At 47.6% G+C, this 25201-nt stretch overlaps 2 pseudogenes; one reads left to right on the top strand and one right to left on the bottom strand.

Annotated features, from left to right (window-relative positions):
- The first annotated feature begins 1874 nt into the window (after positions 1–1874).
- On the top strand, positions 1875–13473 carry LOC130857704 (cytochrome P450 4A11-like; annotated as a pseudogene).
- A 9809-nt stretch (positions 13474–23282) lies between these two features.
- Positions 23283–25117, bottom strand: LOC130857769 (cytochrome P450 4B1-like; annotated as a pseudogene).
- Positions 25118–25201: the final 84 nt, after the last annotated feature.

Consider the following 25201-nt stretch of genomic DNA (forward strand, 5'->3'; position numbering starts at 1 on the left):
ACAGGGAGGCCAGTCTTTTCTCAAGAGAAGGAGGCCAAGCAAGAGTCCGCAGAGTGGAGCTAAGACGGCAACTATGAGAATCAGCCCCGGAGAAACAGCCAAAGCCCAGTTTGTTCATGCAAATTGTTGTATTCGATTTCCTGATTATTTTGATTTTGAGAAATTGCTGCAGGTGTCACTTTTCTCAGCTAAGAGTTGACACATGGAAGCACTAAAACACCTCCAGTGATGTTCTCATTACACTGATGACCAGAGGATGATCTATAGACTCAATAAGTAGATCAATTCTCTTATGTAAATTATATTACTCGTGGTGCTTAATCACCTCTCCATTTCTACTGGCCTAGGATAGCAATCACAACCAAATATTTCTAGCTCTTATAACACTGGGATGTTTTTTCAACACCTCTACTCATTGGCAGAATCAAGAATTAGAATGCCACACATAATTGGGTAGGACAAAGGCAGTGCCCCGGAAGGATTTGCAGGCAGCTGGCTGACTTGGGCACCACGCAATCAGAAAGGAGGCATGCAGCTGCGCAGAAACAGAGACACCCCAGGTCCTCTGGGCCAATAAGAGGAAATCCAAGAAAAGTAGGTGACATAGCTGGGGTGGCAAGGGGCTCCCACCAGTCAGTCCCTGCACTGGATCAGCAGAGCAGGGCAGTCCCAATGAGGACAAGACCCGGGAGCACAGGGCAGCCCCCAGAATGAATTCAAGCAGGAGACCTCTCAGTCCAGGGCGGGACTGTCAGCCCCACCTGCACCGCCACTGGCACAGGAGCTCCACAATAGCAGGGACTTTTGTGGTTCCCTGCTAAATCTCGAGCTCCTGGGTTGCCAATCGACCCAAAGTAAGTACTCAACACACAGTTGCCAAGTAAATGAGTAACTGAGTTCATCTACCATCTCATTCACGCATTTGACATTCACTGTAGTGGAACAATTATGTGACATCTGCTCTGAGATCTCTTCCCCTGCAAAGGGTGGGCTTTCAAAAGCTCTATTCACCCCCCCAGCCAGAGCTGATTGTGGCAGCTGGACACCTTGGCCATGATGTTAGAATCAGATTCTTAGGAAAGGATTCAGCAGTGCCACTCGGGCACGACGGTGGCCGAGTGGTAACGTGCCAGCCCCGAAAGGGTAGGTGTTCCCCCCTCCACTGCCTGCACCCAGCTGCACAGGGACGGGGACTGTGTCTGTTTATTTGCGGCTGTGTCACCAGCTTCGAGAAAGGCGTCTGCTACGAGGTACAGCCTCCACAACCATTTGCTGAGAGCCGAATGCGTGGACGTACAGAGAGGAAGAGCGGGAGGCGCCGCCCTGGCAGCCCTCCAGCCCCTGGTGCTGCCCTTCCAACCCCGGCTGCCCCCTGCCCTGGGCTCCGTGAGACGCCCCTGGGCCCCCAGCTTTCTTTTTGTCCTTTTCCTCTTGCTTATGTTCGCTCTGCTTCTACCTGTGCCTTGCAACAAGGATGTTCCTCAAGACGTGTTCCTTCACAAGCCTGCACGTACTCATTCTCTCCTTCATGACCTTATTGATTCTTTTTCTTTTTTTTATTTATTTATTATTTTTGGGGGGTACACCAAGTTCAATCATCTGTTTTTATACACATATCCCCATATTCCCTCCCTTCCTTGACTTCCCCCACCCTCCAGTCCCCTCCACCCTCCCCACCCCAGTCCTCTAAGGCATCTTCCATCCTCGAGTTGGACTCCCTTTGTTATACAACAACTTCCCACTGACTATCCGTTTTACAGTTGGTAGTATATATGTCTGTGCTACTCTCTCGCTTCGTCTCAGCTTCCCTTTCTTTTAAAAGTGAGGAATAGTCCCTGTGGACCAGGCTCTGTGCTGCCTCTAAGAACACAGGGATGACAGCTGTGAAAGGTGAGTTTGCCAACACGGTGCCCGCAATGAGAACTCTGAGCTGAAACGTGATAATAGAGGCCCCCAGGGAGCCTTGGGAACCCTGGGGAAGGACGCCTTGGGGTCAGCAGGTTTGGGTTTTAATGCAGCTCACCTGGGCATACCCTTTCACATGGGTCTCCCCATTCTTCAGTGAGACAGGATCAAGTAATAATCCCTCCCTTATGCAGGTTTGCCTTGAGCATTACAGAAGTCTATGAAAATGCCTTGTATACCAGGCAGTTAATCTCTGAACATCTGTCAAGCATCAACTATGTGTAAAGGTCAAATGGCAGTTCTGAGTGAGAAACACACAAGCAGACAGAATCTGATCTTAGGCCAATTCTGGAGAGATATCAAGAGTCTGGATCAGAGCCCAGCTCATCAGTTCTAATCTTTGATCTCTGGGGATAGTTTCAGAACTATCTCCCCATGCCTATTCAAACTTTCACCACCACCCAAAGCACTTGACCTTAAAATAAGGTTTTTTTAGTTTGTTACTCTCGTTGTAGTTCCAAAGGAACAGAAACAGCAACAGCTGCTGAAAAGCATAGAGAAATTCCCATGTGTCTGCCCTCACTGACTAGCGGGGAGCAAGGTCAGCCCTGTGGGTCTTTGACCCTGAGTACATGGAGGTGGTCCTGGGGAGATCAGGTGGACAGAAACCCACATCCCAGCTGGAGCAAATCTTCCCTCTTGGGTACATGCCCCGAGGTCTGTGAAATTCCAGAAGACAGCGGCAGTTCCGCCTCTCCCAGCCATCCTTGCAGCCCACACGTCAGCCTAAGAGAGTCGGGGATGGGAGGCAAGTGGGAGGTGGTTGGAGACGGACTGCCAGCTGACAAGCATCAGAAAAGGGAAGGCAGCCCGTGGCATGAGTATTATGAAAAGTAGTAGCAATAAAATAGTAGCAATAACGCTCTGAAGTGTTTTTTCAGGTCTCTAGCCTAAGAGGTAACGAGAACTCTTATTAACGTGACCTCTTCTCATTAAGTGCCAGATAGGGTCTATACAACGTATATTTATTGCCTCGTTTAATCTTTAAAAAAGCCCTGCAAGTAACATAGTGTTCTTCATACACTACAAAGGAGGAGGTGATATTTCATGACCTATCATTATGGACAAAATTTTTGAGGTAAATGTCTTGTTTGTCTTATTTTCACTGAACAAGAAATAATTAATTTTGACTATCCAAGGAAATAAATTATTCCATGTTTTCAGATTGTGAACTTATTTCAAACACACATTAGTCTTTTATAACACATTTTTAAATATGTTTATTGGAGTGTAGTTGATTTACAAGAGTGAGTCAAAAATTATCTGCACTCTGGTTATATTAAAACTTCTGTTGGCCACACTGTCTTTTTTTTTTAAGCTCTTTATTGGAATATAATTGCTTTACACTGTTGTGCCAGTTTTTGCTGTACAACGAAGTGAATCAGCTGTATGTATACATACATCTCCACATCCCCGCCCTCCCATGGCTCCTTCCCACCTTCCCTATGCCAGCCCCATAAGTCATCATCCATCATTGAGTTCATCTCCCTGGGTTATGCAGCTGCTTCCCACTAGCTATTTTACATTCGGTAATGTATACATGTCAATGCTATTCTCTCACTTCATCCTGGCTTCCCCTTCGCCCCCACCACCACCCCCCCCACCCCCCCACCCGATGTCCTCAAGTCCGTGCTCTGCATCTGCATCTTTATTCTTGCCCTGTCACTGGGTTCTTCAGTACCATTTTTTTAGATTCCATATATATGAGTTAGCATATGATATTTGTTTTTCACTTTCTGGCTTCGCTCTAGGTCTATCCACCTGAGTACAAATAAATCATTTTCATTCCTTTTTATGGCTGAGTAATATTCCATTGCATATATGTGCCACATCTTCTTTATGCATTCATCTGTTGATGGGCATTTAGGTTGCTTCCATGTGCTGGCTTTTGGAAATACTGCTACAATGAACATTGTGGTCCGTGTTTCTTTTGGGGTTATGGTTTTCTGAGTTTACGCTCAGGAGTGGGATTACTGGATCATGTGGTAGTTCCATTTTTAGTTTTTTAAGGACTATCCATACTGTTTTCCATAGTGGCCGTACCAACTTACATTCCCAGCAACAGTGCAAGAGGGTTCCCTTTTCTCCACACCCTCTCCAGCATTTATTCTTTCTAGATGTTTTGATGATGGCCATTCTGATCGGTGTGAGGTGATACCTCATTGTGGCTTTGACTTGCATTTCTCTAATGATTAGTGATGTTGAGCATCTTTTCATGTGTTTGTTAGCCATCTGCATGTCTTCTTTGGAGAAATGTTTATTTAGGTCTTCTGTGCATTTGTGGATTGGGTTATTTGCTTTTATGGTATTAAGCCACATGAGCTGCTTGTATATTTTGAAGATTAATCCTTTGTCAGTTGCTTCATGGGCAACTATTTTTTCCCATTCTGAGGGTTGTCTTCTTGTCTTGTTTATGGTTGCTTTGGCTATGCAAAAGCTTTTAAGTTTCATTCAGTCCCATTTGTTTGTTTTTTATTTTATTTCCATGATTCTAGGAGGTGGGTCAAAAAGGATCTTGCTTGGATGTATGTCATAGAGTATTCTGCCTATGTTTTCCTCTAAGAGTTTTATAGTGTCTGGCCTTACATTTAGGTCTTTAATCCATTTTGAGTTTATTTTTGGGTATGGTGTAAAACACTGTTCTTTTGTTTTTTGTTTTTTTTTAGTTTAGCTTTCTTATATTTATTTTTTTTAATTTTTATTTATTTATTTATTTTTATTATTTTTGGGGGGTACACCAAGTTCAATCATCTGTTTTTATACATATATCCCTGTATTCCCGCCCTTCCTTGACTCCCCCTCCTCGAGTCCCCCCCACCCTCCCCGCCCCAGTCCTCTAAGGCATCTTCCATCCTCGAGTTGGACTCCCTTTGTTATACAACAACTTCCCACTGACTATCTATTTTACAGTTGGTAGTATATATATGTCTGTGCTACTCTCTCGCTTCATCTCAGTTTCCCCTTCACCCCCCGCCCCCTCCCATACCTCGAGTTCTCCAGTCCATTCTCTGTATCTGCCTCCTTGTTCTTGTCACTGAGTTCATCAGTACCATTTTTAGATTCCATATATGTGAGTTAGCATACAATATTTGTCTTTCTCTTTCTGACTTACTTCACTCTGTATGACAGATTGTAGTTCTATCCACCTCATTACATATAGCTCCATCTCATCCCTTTTTATCGCTGAGTAATATTCCATTGTGTATATATGCCACATCTTCTTTATCCATTCGTTTGTTGATGGGCATTTAGGTTGCTTCCATGTCCTGGCTATTGGAAATAGTGCTGCAATAAACATTATGGTATAAGTTTCTTTTGGGATTATGGTTTTCTTTGGGTATATGCCCAGTAGTGGGATTACTGGATCATATAGTAATTCTATTTTTCACTTTTTAAGGAACCTCCAAATTGTTTTCCATAGTGGCTGTACCAACTTACAGTCCCACCAACAGTGCAAGAGGGTTCCCTTTTCTCCACACCCTCTCCAACATTTGTTGTTTCCAGATTTTGTGATGATGGCCATTCTGACCGGTGTGAGGTGATACCTCATTGTGGCTTTGACTTGCATTTCTCTAATGATGAGTGATGTTGAGCATCTTTTCATGTGTTTGTTAGCCATCTGCATGTCTTCTTTGGAGAAATGTTTATTTAGGTCTTCTGCCCATTTGTGGATTGGGTTATTTGCTTTTATGGTATTAAGCCACATGAGCTGCTTGTATATTTTGAAGATTAATCCTTTGTCAGTTGCTTCATGGGCAACTATTTTTTCCATTCTGAGGGTTGTCTTCTTGTCTTGTTTATGGTTTCTTTGGCTATGCAAAAGCTTTTAAGTTTCATTTGGTCCCATTTGTTTGTTTTTGATTTTATTTCCTTGATTCTAGCAGGTGGGTCAAAAAGGATCTTGCTTGGATGTATGTCATAGAGTATTCTGCCTATGTTTTCCTCTAAGAGTTTTATAGTGTCTGGCCTTACATTTAGGTCTTTAATCCATTTTGAATTTATTTTTGGGTATGGTGTAAAACACTTTTTGAAGACGGAATATGAAAGCTTGTTGACAGAGGGACAGAGTGTATTGAAAAGCAAGGAGATTATATCCAAAAAAATGATGTATTTGTCTTTTCTCAAAGTTAACTGAAATAAATTTTACAGCCAGAGTGCCAATAATTTTTGATTCACCCTCGTACAATGTTCTGTTAGTTTCAGGTGTAGGACACAATTTTCAAAAATTTTCCCTTATAAGTATTTACAAAATATTGAGTATAATTCCTTGTATTATACAATAGGTCCTTGTTCCCCCTACTTTTTTTCGACCTTTATTTCAAACTGTCACGTCTTATTGGAACAGCCATTTTGGAAATTCACATCCCTGACATGTACCGGCCTTTCCTGAATTTTCTGTGACATACCTCTTTCTGACACACTTGGTTCTTCCCAAGTTGTCCCCAGTCTTCTCTCCGCTCCAGTCTCCCTGATACAAACACATACACATCTGTGGGCCAGGAAATAGGTTGCTCGTGTTGGAGGGGCAGACATGGTTCCAGCACCAGCAGATCCTGAGCCCAGCCTTCCACTATGACATCCGGAAGCCCTGCATGGGTCTCAAGACTGACTCTGTCCGAATGATGCTGGTGAGTACATCTCTCTCTCCCCTGCATACGCTCACACCAAGCTCAATTCACAGTCCACTCTCAGACACTTGTGTGCCTCAGCCATCCATCAGGCACAGCCCCCAGAATAATGTGCTCATGCAAACAGACAGGCACATCACACATTAGAAGTACACACACACAGTGTCAAGTGCTCAGACTGCCCTGTACAGCCAGGCCCTGTTTCCTCTTGCAGACTCATAGACATATTATCACACACCCTATGTGACTCACACACCTCAACACACATGTACTACTGCCATATGCAGGTAAGAATTTGGACACACTCATTGCAATACATACACACATACTTGGACACATTGAGACGTACTTGACAGATGTACACAGACATGCATTTACACACTCACAATATGCATGTCCAAATACACTAACTTTCCATCTCTTAGAAAGAAGCCTCCTTCTCAAATTGCTATAAATTAATCCCTCTTCCTTGGATGGAAAGTCCCTCTAAGATGCTTCCAAAGGCAGAGTCTCAGGTCCTGACTATGACGCAGGGCTCCACATAAAATGAATTGGTCAAAATCCACAGTTTGCTCATTGCCAAGGGAAAGGAGGGCCATGGTGGATATAGGGTTCACTCACCCCCTGCTTGCAAGTCTTCAGCAGGGTAGGCTGAATAATTGTCACTCTCCCTGGACGGCAGGACAGGCTGCCCTTGTCTGGGCTGAGCAGGGTCAGTTTCAGTAGCAGGTGAGGCATCCCAGGATGGCGTTCAGGAGGGCTCTGCCCAGGATGCAGGTTTCTACATGGAACTGAGCCACTGATGGGAAGAATTGGAAACCAGGTCTACAATCCACATAGAGCTTTGTCCTGCCAACGCATCGCCTCCCATCAGGATTCGGATTTCTCGCCCAAGTGTGCTCAGCTAACATTTGCTGAGCAAAAGGAACTAAAGTCCCTGGTGGCCCTTCCTTAGGATCCCCAATATCATCCCCTTAGCCCTTCTGTGGACTGGAGATGTTTACTCCCTACAGGTGAACGTCGCTGTGCAAAATGTGCAACTCATCTCCCAACAAAACACACACCCCTTTAGCAGTTGAGAAGCAGTGTTTTCTGGTTGGTAAAAATTGATTAGCATAGTAAATAATTTCTAAAATTCAAACCTAATCCGATCTATAAGAGATGATGATTAATTACAAAATGGAACTTTCTGGGAAAATAGCCATCACATTACACACTTATTTGACAGTCTTAAATGACACAGCTGCTTAGAAAGTGAGAAAATCTCCACCAAAGATTTAGAGAGAGAGTCTGGTCTTGTCAGCACAAGCCTTCTTGGGGAGGAGAGCAGGGTCAATGTCCCCCTCCCACCACAGGACAAGTGGGAGGAGCTCGTCAACTTCATCACACCTGCAGATCTTTGGACACGTCTCCTTGTTGACCCTGGACACCATCATGAAGTGCACCTTCAGCCACCAGGGCAGCATCCAGACAGAAAGGTCAGCAACAACCCTGCAAGAGCAGGGTCCTGATTTCACCAGCTGCAGGGGACTCAGCTGAGAGGCAGGTAGGGCAGCGAGAATGTTTATTAGCCAAAAAGGCAACATTGTGCAGAGAGCCATGTGCCACAGTCAAACGCCACCCAGACCAACCTTGCCGCAGTCACAGGTCCCTGACTCCTGCACAGGGACAAGCCTAGCCACTCAGGCTACTTGTGAATCACTGAGGGTCTCCAGGGCCATAAGGCAAAAATGACAAAGCCTCAGTGCTGCCTGTCCCCACTGACTGAGGAATCCCCACGCAGAGCCCCACTCCGTCTCCAGGTTAGAGGCTCCCTCCACGCCAGTCTCTTCTGAACCCTCTCCCTTCAGGAACTCCCAGTCCTACATCCAGTCCATCAGGGACCTCCCAAGTCTGATATTTTCCCGAATGAGGACTATCTTCTGCCAGAATGATGTCATTTACAGGCTGACCCCCAAGGCCACTGGAGACACCGGGCCTGCCAGCTCATCCATCAAAACACAGGTTCTGCTCCTCCTTCTGGCCTTCCCCCACACTCCCCCCCAACTTCATCAGGCACACGTGAAAGGGCCTGGCCTTGACCCCTGAGGCAGAGCCCAGAATCCTGCTTCCTCTACAAGAGCTGTCACACACACCAATGCTGGGTGCTTCCCTGGGGCAGGGATTGGGGCCCAGATGTCAGGGGGCCATGTGTTGTGCAGGGAGTTACATGTGGCACCACGTTGGTGATGAGTGAATGAGGCCCCCTCCCAGCAGCATTCAGGCAGAGGCTCCCCGGCCTGTGCTATTGAGGGTTTGCCCAACCTGGATCAGACAATGCTGGAGCTCTCCGCCCCGCCATGCACACCCATTCCCACCCTCATCCTCATCCACCTGGCACACAGATTGAGCCTGAGGGGCAGATGGGGCTACAGTGGGAGCTGCATCTGGGCCCCCAGAGACCCCGGCTGTGGTGGGAACCACTGTTCTGGGACAGACGGAGTGATCCAGCTGAGGAAGGCTCACATGCAGGAGGAGGGAGAGCTGGAGAAGGTGAGGAGGGAGAGCTGGAGAAGGTGAGGAGCGAGAGGCAGTTGAATTTCCTGGACATCCTGCTCTTTGCCAGAGTGAGTGTGGGCAAGGGAGGCCTGCGACTTTGTCCAGTAGTAGAGAAGACTGGCAAACCCAGTACCCTCACCTGGACTCCACAGATGGAGAAAGGGAAGAGCTTGTCTGACATGGACCTGCATGTCAAAACGGACATGTTCATGTTTGAAGGTCATGACACCACAGCCAGTGGCATCTCCTGGATCCTCTGTGCTCTGGCCTCCCACCCTGAACATCAGCAGAGGTGCTGGGAAGAGATCCAGGGCCTCCTGGGGAGGACGCCTCCATCACCTGGGGAGCATCCAACAAATGGGACAGCCCGGGCCCTCAGCTAGGGGAGAACCCCTGGTTGTCTGGCCCTGCCTGGCCTTAGCATGGGCTTTGTTTCAGGAACCGCCTGGATCAGAATCCCTACACCACCATATGTATCAAGGAGGCACTGCAACTCTCGCTGCCAGTAACACTCATTTTCCGAGAGCTCAGCAAGGCCATTACCTTCCATAATGGACTCTCCTTACATTCAGGTATGAACTTCACCACACCCAGTAACCTATGCATTCTGCAAAACCACATGGAAGATCAGGAATACGCATGTGCTTGTCCACTTCCGTGATGCTGTGTTATTTCAGCCTCAGTATAATTGACATTTACTCTATACTTTGGATGAGTTTTAAAAAATGCTTGACCCAGAACTTGAACTCAACCAAAACTCAAAAAACAAATGCTGGCTGCCAAATGTGGTCTTATACATGAGCCCTACAATTCTAATTCCTTGAGATGTGAAGGCTTTAGAGCAAAGCAGACAGAAGCAGAGGGAGATGCGGTTCTTCTCATGTGGTGTCTCATTAAACAAGGGAGCTCAGGGAATCCACTGTCCTGGGTCAGATGGTCCAGCCTCTGAGGAACCCTCAGGCAGATGCCAGAGAGCAGCTGATGCCCAGGCCTGAGAGCCCTGCTGTGGTTGGAGGCCATCCACGGGCTCACCTCCCGGTGGGTGTGAATCCCAGCCCGGCCACCTCCTAACTGTGGGATCATGGTCATGCCCTTTAACATCTCGGAGGCTCGGGTGCCCCATCTGCACAAGGGGATGTGAGTGCCTTCCTTGAGGGCTGCTCTGAGGATTGAATGAGTTAATGCACCTCCCCCAAGGGCTCATGATGACACTTGATAAATGTGACTTGTCATGTGAGGTGCTCTCAAATGTAAGCCTCCAATTCCTTTTACTTTTCAATCCTGGGCCATGGTTCCCTACTCCTAACCGGTGCTCATGTGCTTTGTCACGCCCAGCTCATCTGTTGTGCAAGAGCATCGTTGCATTCAGAGTGATGGAGGCTGGCTGTCATGGTGGCTCCCAGGCCTTTGTGCTGCACATGCCCCCTGCTGCTCTGGGTCCCATCAGGCTTCTCTCTCTCCTCCATCCCCCACAGGAATCACAGTCTCCCTCTCCTTTTTTGGGCTTCACCGCAACCCGAACGTGTGGCCAAACCCAGAGGTATGATGGCTGTGGGAGGAGGGGATGGGATGCTCTTCTCCACACCAACACCTCCTCCTGCTCCCCCCTCTGGGATTCTTGTCCCCTGGTGGATTGGTGCGAGGAGTGTGACCCCACCTGTCCTGGCCCCAGTGCTCTCTCTGCAGGAGTTTGAGGCATCCCGCTTTGCCCCGGGTTCTTCTCGACACAACCATTCTTTCCTGCCCATCTCAGGAGGATCCAGAGGTGACTTTTTGTATTTGGGACAGCTGGGTGTCACAGGGTGCTACCTGATATATGTGACTGTCTACATTCGTTTGCGGTGTATGCAGTTATGTCCTTGCATGGTGGTGTGTTGAGAAGAAGGCATGGGTCTCCATGTGTAAGAAGGTCTTCAGGGCACGGCACAGAGACCTTGATCTCCTGACTCCCACAAATGTGGCCAGCCACAGTTCCATATCAGTGGCCATTCCAAAGCATTTGGGGATTTTCCTCAGTTTAAGAATCTGACTTTTCAGGATTAGAATTTTCATGAAAGTTATGTTTCAGATGTTTATTTTTCTCAACTATCGGTCATCTAAAAAGGTGGTTTTCTCTCTATGCACATTCCTAACCAGCCCACTGCCTCTTCTACTCAATTCACCAACCAGCCTTTCACTGCATTGTGGTATTTTCATGAGTTTAGATTACCAGCTGCCTTCCTTGTCCTGAGGGTTCAAGCCACTTGTGTGATCAGTTACAGTGGCCGTTTGAAGAAAATTACACAACCATATGTTTCTCGGCTTCTCTGGTCAAAGCCAACAGCTGTGACTGTGTATTCACAGAAACATGACATCTTTTCTAACTGCCAAAAGTCTTTACATATAGTGAGGATTATATAACATAATCCCAGAATCTATAGCACGTAACATTGGCAAAAAAGAGCATAAAATGGAAGGTAATCAGGTGCTTTTGCGAGAAAACTCACCATTTTGTGTTTGACCACATGCATTTAAGAAGTTCATGGCATGTAAAATATAAACCACACTGGAAATAGCTGTTAAGCTGGGTGATAGACTCCAAAATGACTGCTGTGACAATCTCAAAGGCTATAGAGCCTCCCCTAAAATAGTAATTTCCATTACTTGGTAACTACTTCGTAAAACAAGTTTTTGCTGAATCTATAATTCTGGGAACTTTGCAGTTGGTGAAGCAACCTTCACAGAACAGGCTTGAAGCAAACATGCTTCCAGGATTAGCTCTAGGATTTGGTTTCTGCCAGGGTCCTGTTCTTCCTTGTAGACATTGGCTGCACATCATGTGGCTGCCTCTAGAGGACACAGGGTACCTGGCAACTCAAATCCTAGCTCAGAAATAATGACTAACTTTATTCCAATCCTTTTATCTTTCAATTCAGTTAACTTTGTTTAAATATGAAGCTATTTATGAGGCCTGTCTCTGTGTGCCAAGTCATGTATTAGGACATGGGAGCACAGAGACCAAAGACACTCTCCCTGACTCCAAGAGTTCTCAGTCAAGAGGAAGACATGTGACGTTTCCATGTGTAGTGGTCAGTACATTTGCCTTACAAGACAGACATCGTACACTCATTTTCTCTTTCACTGACTCATTCGTTCGTTGAGCAGATAGTTGAATGTCCCATGTTTCTGGCACTGTCCTGGGCCCTGGACGGTGATGTGTCTTGAGTTAACACTAATGGTGCCTTGGGGGTCCAGGGAGGAAGAGGTGCAGCCGGCAGAGGCGGAGAGGACTGGTGGTCAATGGATAGTGGCTTGAGCATGTGGCCGGCAGAGGTGGGGGGCGGGGTCCTCAACAGGAGCTGAGTGAGGAGGAGGAGCTGGACGGGTGTGAGGTAAGTGAGGAACTACCCAGAGAGGGCAGTGATGCCGGCTGAGGCCCTGGGACGTGTCCTTCCTGTGATGGCGGACACAGCAGGCCTGGAGCTGTCGTGGCTTCTGTTAAGGGAGGGAGACAGGGAGACTGAAAAGGCCCGTGAGGAGCCCAAGGGATGGGAGGAGGGTCATTTCCGGCATAGAAAGGGAAGGTTCCAGAGGCAGGTTGACTGAGGGATTGAGGGGAGACAGGAGGTCAGACCATTAATTGGGAGGCAAGTGGTCCAAGAGGTTGAGGGTGGCTAACCCGTGGCCCCTGCAGGAAGCCACCCTGTTGCCATTCTGACTTCCTTACACCACTCTGTCCTGTCTGTCTGGGGATTAGGGCCCCTGTTTCTCTGCCACAGATGGTGAGGGCCCAAGGGTGTGGCCCACCCCACCCCACACAGGACCCTGACCTGGCCTGAAGGCAGAAACTGCCTGTGGCTGAGTGAACAAAGTACTAATTCACATTTACTGCCTCATTTGACTTGATTCTGTTGCCTAGAGCACTGACCCTGCCCAGCAGGATTTCCTGCTACTTAGAGTAGAGGTAGGAGTTAGGAGCTAGTCCTGGAGAGAGGTGTGCTTTATAAAGGTCAGAGGGAGAGGTGTGGACCAAGGCTTGGGCAGTACGTTCAGTGTGACCTGTAAGGAAGGGATGGGGGCTGGGCCCGTGGAGGAGAGCCCTGGATGCCCTGTGCCCGGCAGGGATTACAAGCCTCTGCTCACTTTCTTTTCCCTCCCTGATTCAGGAATTGCATCGGGAAGCAGCTTGCCATGGGTGAGATGACAGTGGCCGTGGCCCTGACCTTGCTTCCCTTTGAGCTGGCACCCGATCCCTCCAGGGCCACTGTTCCCATTCCAAGCCTTGTGTTGAAGTCCAAAAAGGGGATCCACTTGCAGCTCAGGAAGCTCCTGTAATCCTTGTGGGGACAAGGACAAGCTCTGAAGGCCCCTTCCTGCCATTCTGTCTCCCTGTCACTCTGTCCTATCCTTGCCTCTTTGCACACTTCTTGCTTCTCTCTGCCCACCTGTCAGCCTACCTCATCTCCTGCCTCCTGCACTGATATCACACTCTCTCCCTTCTCCTCTCACCTTTCTCCAGGCTGCCTATCTGTTATCTCTCCATCTGTCTCTGACCGCCCCCTGCCCCCGTATCTCTGACTGTCCACCTAAACCCTGATCACCTGCCCTTCTCCAGTCTGTCTACTCTCTCCCTGTCTTTCTCCCCTTCTGCCTGCCTGTCTCTCCCTGGAGTCACTTCCTTTCACTGCCAAAATATTTGACCAAAACCATAGTGACTTAGAACGACACCAAGTGATTCTCTGTTGGCTTTGGAGTAGAAGTCTGAAATGAATTTCCCTGAACAGGACCATGATGTTGACAGGGTCACCCATCCAGGGATCTAGGAGAGGATCCCTCTCCTTGCCTTTTCCCACAGCTAGAGCTGCCATCCTTAGCTCCTGGGCCCTCCTTCATATCAAAACCAGCAGCATCTTCAAAGCGTTTCCCCTGCTTTGGTCTTCACATCGCCTTCTCTTCCATAAAGACCTTTGTGAGGACACAGGCTCACTCAGATAAAACAGGCTTGTTCCCCTCTTGCAGGGACTAGGACAAGGACACCTTGGGCAGTCATGACTCTACCTGCTAAGTCCCGTGTCACTGCCAATGCCCTGGGCCCTGATCTCTCCCATGTGTCTTGGGTCTACCTGTTTGTCACTCACATGGCTTCCCCTCCTTCCCACTCCCTGGATACATTCACAATGTCACATGGAGGGTGTGTGTCTTCCCTTGAAAGGAGCTGGATGGAATGGAAGACTGAGAGAAGGGGAGGGAAGGCAGAGGAGACCAGGAGGGGAGATGACACCTGCTCTGTGGGGCCATGTCCCCAGCAGAGCAATTAGGTTCCACGGACCCTGCAGCCTCTCACTCTAGGGTCCCTCATGCCCCACACCCTGTCTGTCACCTGAAGCTCTCATGGTAGCTGAGTGAGGAGAAAGGGCTCATCTCCAAAGGCTCAGAGGGAATAAACACACATGAGGCACCTGTCAGGAAAAGAGCCTCCCTGCTACTCCATGGTAGCTTCCCCTCAACATCTTTAGAAGGACCCAGCCAGGGCCCAACTGGTGCTGAGCAGTGAAGACTTAAGACTTGGTCTGGACAATTATGATACCTACCAGGCACTGGTGGGGGACCTCGGAAGCCTAAGGTTACAGTAAGTACCTCTGAGTGACCAGGTAGGTTGTGGGTGGGCGGGAAGGGGGGAGAAGTGGGGTTGGGATCGGACTAGCACCCTGTAGGGGCAGTTGAGGGAGGGGAGGGGTTCCCATGGCCATAGGGGCCCACTCACAGTGAGGGGATCAACGGGGCACGAGGAGAGACATTTAGGGAATCGGGGGATTGCAGGGGAACATGCCCAGCATTTCCCCTGCCTACTCAGACCCAGCGAGACTGCTGGGGTCCCAGGCCTAAACTTTCCTCCCTCCAAGGCCACCTGTGGCCATCTCAGCCCAAACCACACCCCGCCATTGGCTTTCTGGCCCCATGAGTCCCTTAACCGAAACCCAACCCCCACTCCAAGCCCTGCGCCTGCCTGAGCTGCACCCCCACCCACAGCCAAGGCCTTTTCTGGCCCATTTCCTTTTTCATATTGCATTTCTATTTCTATTTGAAATAGGAATATTTTCTTGTTGTTGTTTCCTTTATATTCATATTTTTTCCAATAAATTTTAATTTTTCTAGTTTTATTTTTTTCTTCGTTATTATTTTGCTCCTTTCTGTATGTTCCCTTTTTTCTTTTTTTTAACCATGCCACAAGACATGTAGGATCTTGGTTCCCAGACTGGGTGTCCTTTGGTGGGCGCGTGGAGTCCAAAATGCTGGATTAACAAAGAACCTCAGACTCCAAGGAATAATAATCTGAGTGAGCTCTACCAGAGGTCCTCATCTCAGCAGCAAGATGCTCCTCTACACAGCTGGCTGCAAACTGCAGTGCTCGATGCCTCAGGCCAAATAACCAGTAAGACAGGAACACAGACCCATCCATCAAAAAAATGAGACTACAAAAAAATATGGTACAGATAAGGAGCAAGGTAAAATCCTACAAGACCAAATAAATGAAGAGGAAATAAGCAACCTACCTGAAAAAGAATTTAGAGTAATGATAGTGAAGGTGATCCAATATCTCGGAAATTGAATGGGGGCATGGATTGAGAAAATACAAGAAATGTTTAACAAGGACCTAAAAGCACTAAAGAACAAACAAACAGTGATGAACAACACAGTAACTGAAATGAAAAATACACTACAAAGAATCCATAGCAGAATAACTGAGGCAGAAGAACAAGCAAGTGAGCTGGGAGATAGAAGAGTGTAAATAAGTGCTGAGGAGCAGAATAAAAGAGAAAGAATGAAAAGAACTGAGGATAGTTTTAGAGACCTCCAGGACAACATTAAACTCACCAACATTAGAATTTGCGGGGTCCCAAAAGAAGACGAGAAAGAGAAAGAGTCTGAGAAGATATTTGAAGAGATTAGAGTCAAAAACTTCCCTAACATGGGAAAGGAGATAGCCACCCAACTCCAAGAAGCACAGAGGGTCCCATACAGGATAAACTCTAGGAGAAACATACCAAGACACATCGTAATAAAACTAAGAAAAATTAAATTCAAAGAAATATTATTAAAAGCAGCAACGGAAAAGCAACAAATAACGTACAAGGGAATCCCCATAAGGTTACTAGCTGGTTTTTCAGCAGAAACTCTGCAGACCAGAAGGGAGAGGCAGGATATGTATAAGTGATGAAAGGGAAAAACCTACAACCAAGATTGCTCTACCCAGCAAGGATCTCATTCAGGTTTGATGGAGAAATCAAAAGCTTTAGAGACAAGCAACAGCTAAGAGAATTCAGCACCACCAAACCAGCTTCACAACAAATGCTAAAGAACTTCTCTAGGCAGGAAACCCAAGAGAAGAAAGACACCCACAAAAGCAAACCCAAAACAATTAAGAAAATGATAATACGAACATACATATCGATAATTACCTTGAGTGTCAATGGATTAAATGCTCCAACCAAAAGACACAGACTGGCTGAATGGATACAAAAACAAGACCTATACATCTGCTGTCTAAAAGAGAGCCACTTCAGACCTAGGGACACATACAGACTGAAAGGAAGGGGATGGGAAAAGATATTCCATGCAAACGGAAATGAAAAAAAAGCTGAAGTAGCAATACTCATATCAGATAAAATAGACTTTAAAATAAAGACTGTTATAAGAGATAAGGAGGGTCACTGCATAATGATCAAGGGATCAATCCAAGAAGAAGATATAACAATTATACATATTTATGCACCCAACATAGGAGCAACTCAATACATAAGGCAAATGTTAACAGCCATAAAAGGGGAAATCAACAGTGACACAATAATATGGGGGACTTTAACACCCTGCTTACACCAATGAGCATCCAGACAGAAAAGAAATAAGGAAACACGAGCTTGAAATGAAACACTAGACCAGATAGATTGGATGGATATTTATAGGACATTCCACATGAAAGCAGCAGAATACACTTTCTTCTCAAGTGCACACAAACCATTCTGCAGTTTAGATCACATCTTGGGTCACAAATCAAGCCTAGGAAAAATTTAAGAAAATTGAAATCACATCAAGCATCTTTTCTGACCACAATGTTATGAGATTAGAAATCAATTACAGGAAAAAAGGACTGAAAAAACCACAAATACATGGAGGCTAAACAATAGGCTACTACATAACCAAGAGATCACGGAAGAAATCAAAGAGTAAATTTAAAAAATACATAGAAACAGGGGGCTTCCCTGGTGGCACAGTGCTTAAGAATTCACCTGCCAATGCAGGGGACACTGGTTCGAGCCCTGGTCGGGGAAGATCCCACATGCCGTGGAGCAACTAAGCCCATGTGTCACAATTATTGAGCCCATGTGCCACACTACTGAAGACCACAGGCCTAGAAGCCATGCTCCGCAATAAGAGAAGCCACAGCAATCAGAAGCCTGCACACCACAATGAAGAGTAGCCTCTGCTAGCCACAACTAGAGGAAGCCCACGTGCAGCAATGAAGACCCAATGCAGCCAAAAATAAATAAATAAATAAATAAATAAATAAATAAATAAATAAATAAATAAATAAATCTCTTTAAAAATACCGAGAAACAAATGATAACAAAAATGACGACCCAAAACCTATGGGACGCAGCAAAAGTAGTTCGAAGAGGGAAGTTTATAGCAATTCAATCTCACCTCAAGAAACAAGAAAAGTCTCAAATAAACATTTGAAACTTATACCTCAAGCAACTAGAAGAAGAACAAAGAAAATGAAATAGAAATGATGAACTTTTAGTTCTATTGATCTTTGCAATCGTTTTCTTTGTTTCTCTTTCATTTATATCTGCTCTGATATGTATGATTTCTTTCCTTCTACTAACTTTGGATTTTCTTTGTTCTTCTTTCTCTAGTTTCTTTAGGTCTAAAGTTAGGTTGTTTATTTGGGAGTTTTCTTGTTTCTTGATGTAGGATTATATTGCTATAAACTTTCCTCTTTGAATTGCTTTTGCTGCATCCCATAGGTTTTGGGTCATTATTCTTTTTCATTGTCATTAACTCTGTGATTGGTGATGACTTAGAGGAGTGGGATAGAGAGGGTGGGAAGAAGTCGTGGGAGGGAGTGGAGATTGGGATATATGTATAAATACAGCTGATTCGCTTTATTGTACAGCAGAAACTGGCACAATAGTGTAGAGCAATTTTACTCCAATAAAGAGCTGAAAAGAAAACCTAAAAATTGGTTTTTGAGAAGATAAACAAAGTTGGTCAACCTTTAGCCAGAATGATCAAGAAAAAAAAAGGAAGAGTATTCAAATTAATGAAATTAGAAATGAAAAAGGAGAAATTAGGACTGACACTGTGGAAATACAAAGGATCATAAGAGACTACTGCAAGCAGCTATATGCCAATAAAATGGACAACCTGGAAGAAATGGACAAATTCTTGGAAAGGTACAACTTTCCAAGACTGAACCAGGAAGAATTAGAAAATATAAATAGACCAATCACAAGTAATGAAAATGAAACTGTGATTTCAAATCTTCCAACAAACAAACGTCCAGGACCAGATGGCATCACCAGTGAATTCTATCAAACATTTAGGGGCGAGCTAACATCTATGTTTGTCAAACTCTTCCAAACACATTACAGAGGGAGGAACACTCCCAAACTCATGTTACAGGGCCACCATCACCCTGATACCAAAACCAGACAAAGATAATACAAAAGAATAGAAAGAAAATTACAGACCCATATCACTGATGAACATAGACGCGAAAAATCCTCAACCAAACACTAGCAAACAGAATCCAACAAGACAGTGAAAGGATCATACACCATGATCAAGTGGGATTCATCCCAGGGATGCAAGGATTCTTCAATACAAATGAATCAATCAGTGTGATACACCACACCAATAAACTGAACAATAAAAACCATATGATCCTCCCAATAGATGCAGAAAAAGCTTTTGACAAAATTCAACACCAATTTATGATAAAGAGTCTCCAGAACGTGGGCATAGAGGGAACCTACCGCAACATAATAAAGCCTATATACAACAAACCCACAGCAAACATCATTCTCAATGGTGAAAAACTGAGAGCATTTCCTCTGAGGTCAGGAAGAAGACAAGGATGTCCACTCTCTCCAATATTATTCAACATAGCTTTGGAAGTCCTAGTCCTGGCAATCAAAGAAGAAAAAGACATAAAAGACTACAAATTAGGAAAGAGGAAGTGAAACAATCATTGTTTGTATGACATGATACTACACATAGAAAATCCTAAAAATACCACCAGAAAAATGCTAGAGTTCATCAATGAATCTGGTAAGGTTGCAGGATACAAAACTAATGCACAGAAATCTCCTGCATTTCTATACACTAACAATGAAAGATCAGAAAGAGACATTAAGGAAACCGTCCCATTTCCTATTGCAACGAAAGAATAAAATACCTAGAAATATACCTACCTAAGCAGGCAAAAGACCTGTATTCAGAAAACTATACAACACGGATGAGAGAAATCAAAGATGCAACAAACAGATGGAGACGTACGCCATGTTCTTGGATTGGAAGAACCAATATTGTGAAAATGACTATACTCCCTAAAGCAATCTACAGATTCAGTGCAATCCCTATCAAATTATCAATGGCATGTTTCACAGAATTAGAACAAAAAGTTTTACAATTTCTACAGAAACACGAAAGACCCCAAATGGCCAGAGAAATCTTGACAAAGAAATGTGGAGCTGAAGGAATCAGGCTCCCTAACTTCACACTATACTACAAAGCTATAGTCATCAAGACAGTATGGAACTGGTGCAGAAATAGAAACAGAGATCAACGGTACAGGATAGAAAGTCAAGAGATAAACCCACGCATCTATGGTCACCTAATCTACGATAAAGGAGGCAAGAATAAACTCTGGAGAAAACACAGTCTTTCCAATAAGTGGTGCTGGGAAAATTGGACAGCTACTTGTAAAAGAATGAAATTAGAACACTCAACACCATACACAAAAATAAACTCAGAATAGATTAAAGACTTAAAGGTAAGACTGGACACCATAAAACTCTTAGAGGAAAACATAAGGAAAACACTCTATTCTGTGACATAAATCACAGCAAGACTTTTGACCCACCACCTAGAGTCATGAATATAAAACCAAAGTAAACAAATGGGACCTAATACATCTTAAAAGCTTTTGCACAGCAAAGGAAACCATAAACAAGAGGAAAAGACAACCCTCAGAATGGGAGAAAATATTTGCAAATGAAGCAACTGACAAAGATGAATCTCCAAAATATGCAACTGGCTCAGGCGGCTCAGCATCTCCAAAGGCTCAGAGGGAGGAAGCTCACACCGGGCACCTGTCGGGGAAGGAGGTTCCCTGCTATTCCATGGTATCTTCCTCACTATATCTTTAGAAGAGCCCAGCCAGAGCCCATCCTGTGCTGAGCAGGAAAGACTGACAGACTTGGTCTGGCACGAGGGCCTCGGGGACCAAATCCTTCACCCCAAATGAGATTTGAGAAGAGCCCAACCTGGCCATGTCACCAGCCCCCTGACAGCCCTTCCTCACACTCAGGGCCTGCAGGCTCCTCAGAGGCCACAGATGGGAAGCTGTGCAGGAGGGTCTCGGAGGAACCAGCTGGGCACGAGGCTTGGCTGCTGGGACAGGATGGCAGACCCGAAGCTGGGATCAGCAGGTTGCACCACCCCACAGGAGAGCCTCATACCGTCCTGGGCATGTCTGCCTGGGGATCTCAGTAAGGAGGGGCTTCTTCAACCCTGCCACTCCTGGAGACCACAGGTGGACTGGTCCTCCTGACCCTGGGCCCTGACCAGCGCCAGGCCCCTTGCACTCCTCCACCAGCCTCTCTGCACCCAGTGCTGCTCTCTTGCTGCTTCTGCACAAGAGGTCTTCCTCCCATCCCACCCCTGTCCTTCCTAAGCACAGGGCCCCGGATGCCAGAGGAGACCTCCCTTCAGCTCTGTGCTGGGCTGCGATGCCGCCATGTGCCTCCTGGAGGGGCATCTCCCCCTGCCACTGCCTGCAGCCAGGACTAGGCACCCGCCCTCCCCTCACCCCAGATCCTAGGTCACTGGAGTAGTTCATTGTGTTCCAAGAAGGGGCCAGGTGGACACTCTGTGCTTGACCGGGGGTGGGGCAGGAGAGGTAGCTGGGAGTGTCCTGGACAGGAAGCTTGGCAGGTCCCCTGGCGTCAGGTGGTGCACAAGCGCTCTGGCTGGTCACTCTCAGAGCATGGGATGATGGGAACTTGGTCTTCTGGGTGGCCAGCCATGGGTGGGAGCTCTAACCACAGGATGTTACAGGAGCTGAGAGAGTGACAATGGACCCTCCCAGCTCGAGGCAGTAGGAAAGACCCCAGCTGTGTCCACACTCCTGTGCACACCCCAGGACACATACATAGACACCACCTCTGTGCAGCCTCACCTGCGTGTGCCCCTCGCACACTCCACACTCTGCTCACACACACGCACACACTCCCTGGATGCTGGGAGGCAGCAGGTCTGTTGTGCGAGCTGGTAGGATTAAGTGGAATTCCCCTTCGGTGCCCGCTTGGCCCAGCTCCCCGCTCACATGCAGCCTCCCCCTTCCCTCTGGCTCCAGAGCGCCCACGTGTCCTCAGAGAGAGAGGCAGTTCTGCCCATGGAGCCTTAGTCCAAAGAGGCCAGAGTCAGGCCTCAGCTCAAGCTCCTTGTTGATGAGCACCTGGGCAGGTTCCTTCGCTTAGTATTGAAGCGGGATAACAGCCTCCTCCGTCCTGCCTCACTGGCCTCCTGAGGATCCAGACATCAGGGAAGTAGACACAGCTTAGACTTGATGCCACCCATGGGCCACACACGGTTATGACCCTGCGCTCTGCACCCTGGTGCTGCCTATTGAAACCATTTCTTCACTTGTGCAGAGAAAGGTCTGTCCAGGGCCAGGACAGAGGGAAAGTGGGTGGCATGGGGGACACTCTGCCTGAGGCCCGGACATCCCAGTCTCAGGAGAGCAAGGAGATCTGTAACTCGACAGGGCTTTGCAGGAGGGAGCATGTGGCCCTGGCCAAGCTTCCAAGGCTGTGACCTTCTTCCCAGAGGGGAGGCATCACTAACAGGAAGGATGTGTCTCCGAATGGTGTATCCCCAGGGCAACAGAAACACATCTCCTATTCTCAGGGCTACAATTCCCCTCTCTTGCCCCTCCGCCAAGCATCCAGTGCGCTCCCTGCCACAGTTGTCCATTTCCTGGATTGGAGCCCACTAATGGCCTTAGACTTGAACCCTAGAGGTGTCTGTACCCCCAGCCCTCAGGTAGCTGCTACAGGGACTACTGGGGAAGGAGCACTAATTCCCCACACGGCCCCAGCCTGAGTCCCTCTCCAAAAGTCCCCCTTCGCACTTTCATACCTCTCCCTGCCTCAAGGCCTGATTCAGGCACCACCTCTTCCAGGAAGCCGCCCTCTAATGCCACTCTGCCACCTTCCCCAGCAAAACCCCACATGTCCAGTGCACCGGGTCACTGTGACACAGATGGTGACAATGGCAGGAGTGCCACAGAGACCTGTCTCAGGAAGGGCAGAAGATACACCCATGAAACCATCCTCCATATTCCTTGACCTCAGCAGTGGTTACCAGGGATGAAAAATTCATTGTCTTGTGTATTGTTGGTTTAAGCGTCTTGTCCTTATGTCTGTTACATTCCAAACACATACATGAAAAGTTAAACAAAGAAACAGATCTCCGTGAAGGGCAAGCCCCGAAAGCCATCTCTCCATCACATGGAGTGAGCGAGTGCCTGGTCATAACCGCCAGTCCCAAGGCACAGCTTCCACTGCCAATGCTGTATAAATTTTAGGAAAAGGGACAATTATGGGTCATAACTGGAGCATCTAGAAGCCCGTAGGTGTTCACCATATGTTTGTTGAATGAATGAGTGAGCTCTGGAACACGTGCATAATAAGCATTTAGAGACACACTTGTTTACATGGTGCTGCCTTGGAGGTGACTATCTGTGCAGGTGCCTACTCCCCTTCTAACCCACAAGTCTGCGGAAGACAGGGGAACACAGCTACTCTACAGCCCGGCTTGGAGAGGGCAGCGCCCAGGGAGAGGCCACAGCCTGGGCTGGCTGGGGCCCTACTCTCAGCAGAGCTACTTCCCAGAGCCTGAGCCCAGTGGCTTCAGGTGGAGGTGGATGCCATTCTTGGAGCGCAGGATCAGCTGGGGTAACAGGATGGGTGGCCTCTAGGGGTCCGCGGCAAACTCAAAACAGAGCAAGCAGAGGGCTGTGACCGCCTTCACCTCGTGCATGGCAAAGTGCTGCCCCATGCAGTTCCTGTGAGGAGCCACACAAAATGACATCAGGCTATTGGGTGTCCAGACGGATGAAAACCAGTGCTCCCAGTGGCCCACAGAAACCAGGAACTCTTTTTGGATGGATAACTGGCTGATCGATTGACTGACCTGGGCCTAAGAAAGATGTTGGGAGCATGGTGAGGGTCCCAGACTAGGTAGGTTCATATTGTGGGTTGTGGCTTAGGGGTCTCTCTTGGAATGATGCACCCACCCCAACTGCCATGGACGAGAACATGCTAATAGCTGGAACTTCCCCCACATCAGGGTCACTACACACCCAGCATGGTCCCCCTCATCCCACAGTTCCCCCAAATGATGCCTCCCCCACGACATCCTCCGTCCTCACCTCCCCAGCCCAGAGGACCAGGGATGTTAGGCTCTCCTTACCTGGGACCAGCAGAGAAGGGAATGAAAGCAAAAGGGTGGGGTCTGGTCATATTCTCAGCGGAAAAGCACAGGGGGTCGAAGACCTAAGGGGACAGGCCTGGCTTAACTACCTGCCAGGTCCTAGGGCAGGCTGACCCCGCAGCTGCCCACCTCATCTGACCTCTGGGCCCTGGGATGGCGTACCTCAGGGTCGGGCCACACTGCACTGTTCCTATGGAGGACATAGATGTGCAGAGAAATCAGGCTGCCTGTGGGAGGAGCAGAGGCCTGGTGACCAGGTGGTCCTGGGGCAGCCAGGCCCGCCTCCTCACAGGCCAGAATCCCCTAGCATCCCCCTAACTGGGCACCAGCCCCTCCCTGAGCACTGCCAGTGCCAGAGGGTTCATGACCACCCTCAACACAGCAACGTGCTTTTGAGCATCCTCACACCTGCTTCCTGTAGCCCCAGCACGGAGCACAGCACCTGACACAGACATTTGTAGAAAGGAAAAGGGAGAGAGGACTGACCCACCGCACCATGAGGTAGAAGAAGAAGGGCTATTACACACTTTCTGCCTTCCATTAACCGACCCTCAAGGGAAGTGGTTATTCACAATTTTATGCAATCAGTAGTAGCAGCCACCATTCATTGGTGCTCACTGTGCATCAGATCCAGAGTTAAACACTCCTTACAAAGCTGCCACACCCAGTTGCACAGGTTGCACACTGTACAGCATCACAATCTAAGTGAATGACGCCTCCTGAAGTTATTCAGGGCACATCCTGCATGGTGGGACATGACAGCCCTGGCAAATACTGTCTCTAATCCTGACAACAACCCTGTAAGGCAGGGACTTTTCTCACCCCCAGTTTACAGGACAGAGAGCAGTTCTCAGAGGTAGAAGTATTTACCCATACATTGTGGAGCTAGGACTTGGATGAAGGCCAAAGACAAAGCCTGGCCTCTTCCCCACTGGTGCAGGGGGACACAGAGCACCCGCAAGGACTCTGGTTCCACCCTGAAATCCACCCCACCCACCTGCAGGTAGAGAGCGACCATCCTCAAAGCTGACAGGCTTGCTGAGCTGGCGGTACACCTGGGGCACAGGCGGGTAGAGCCGCAAGCTCTCCTTGATGCACATGGTCAGGTAGGTCATCTTCCCTACATCATCCTTGCTGGCAACACAGCCAGGCCTTTCTGGGCTGGGGAGCATCAGGTCCTGAGGGAAGGCAGGCCCAGCCCCAGCTCCTCCCTTCACCACCATCCCACACCCGAGAGCCAGAGGGACACGAGTGCTCCAGCTGTTCAGGCCAGACTGCACATGAGGTGGCCACTCAGACCCAGGAGT

This window comes from Hippopotamus amphibius, chromosome 1 (assembly GCF_030028045.1).
Source record: "Hippopotamus amphibius kiboko isolate mHipAmp2 chromosome 1, mHipAmp2.hap2, whole genome shotgun sequence".
Lineage (NCBI taxonomy): Eukaryota > Metazoa > Chordata > Mammalia > Artiodactyla > Hippopotamidae > Hippopotamus > Hippopotamus amphibius.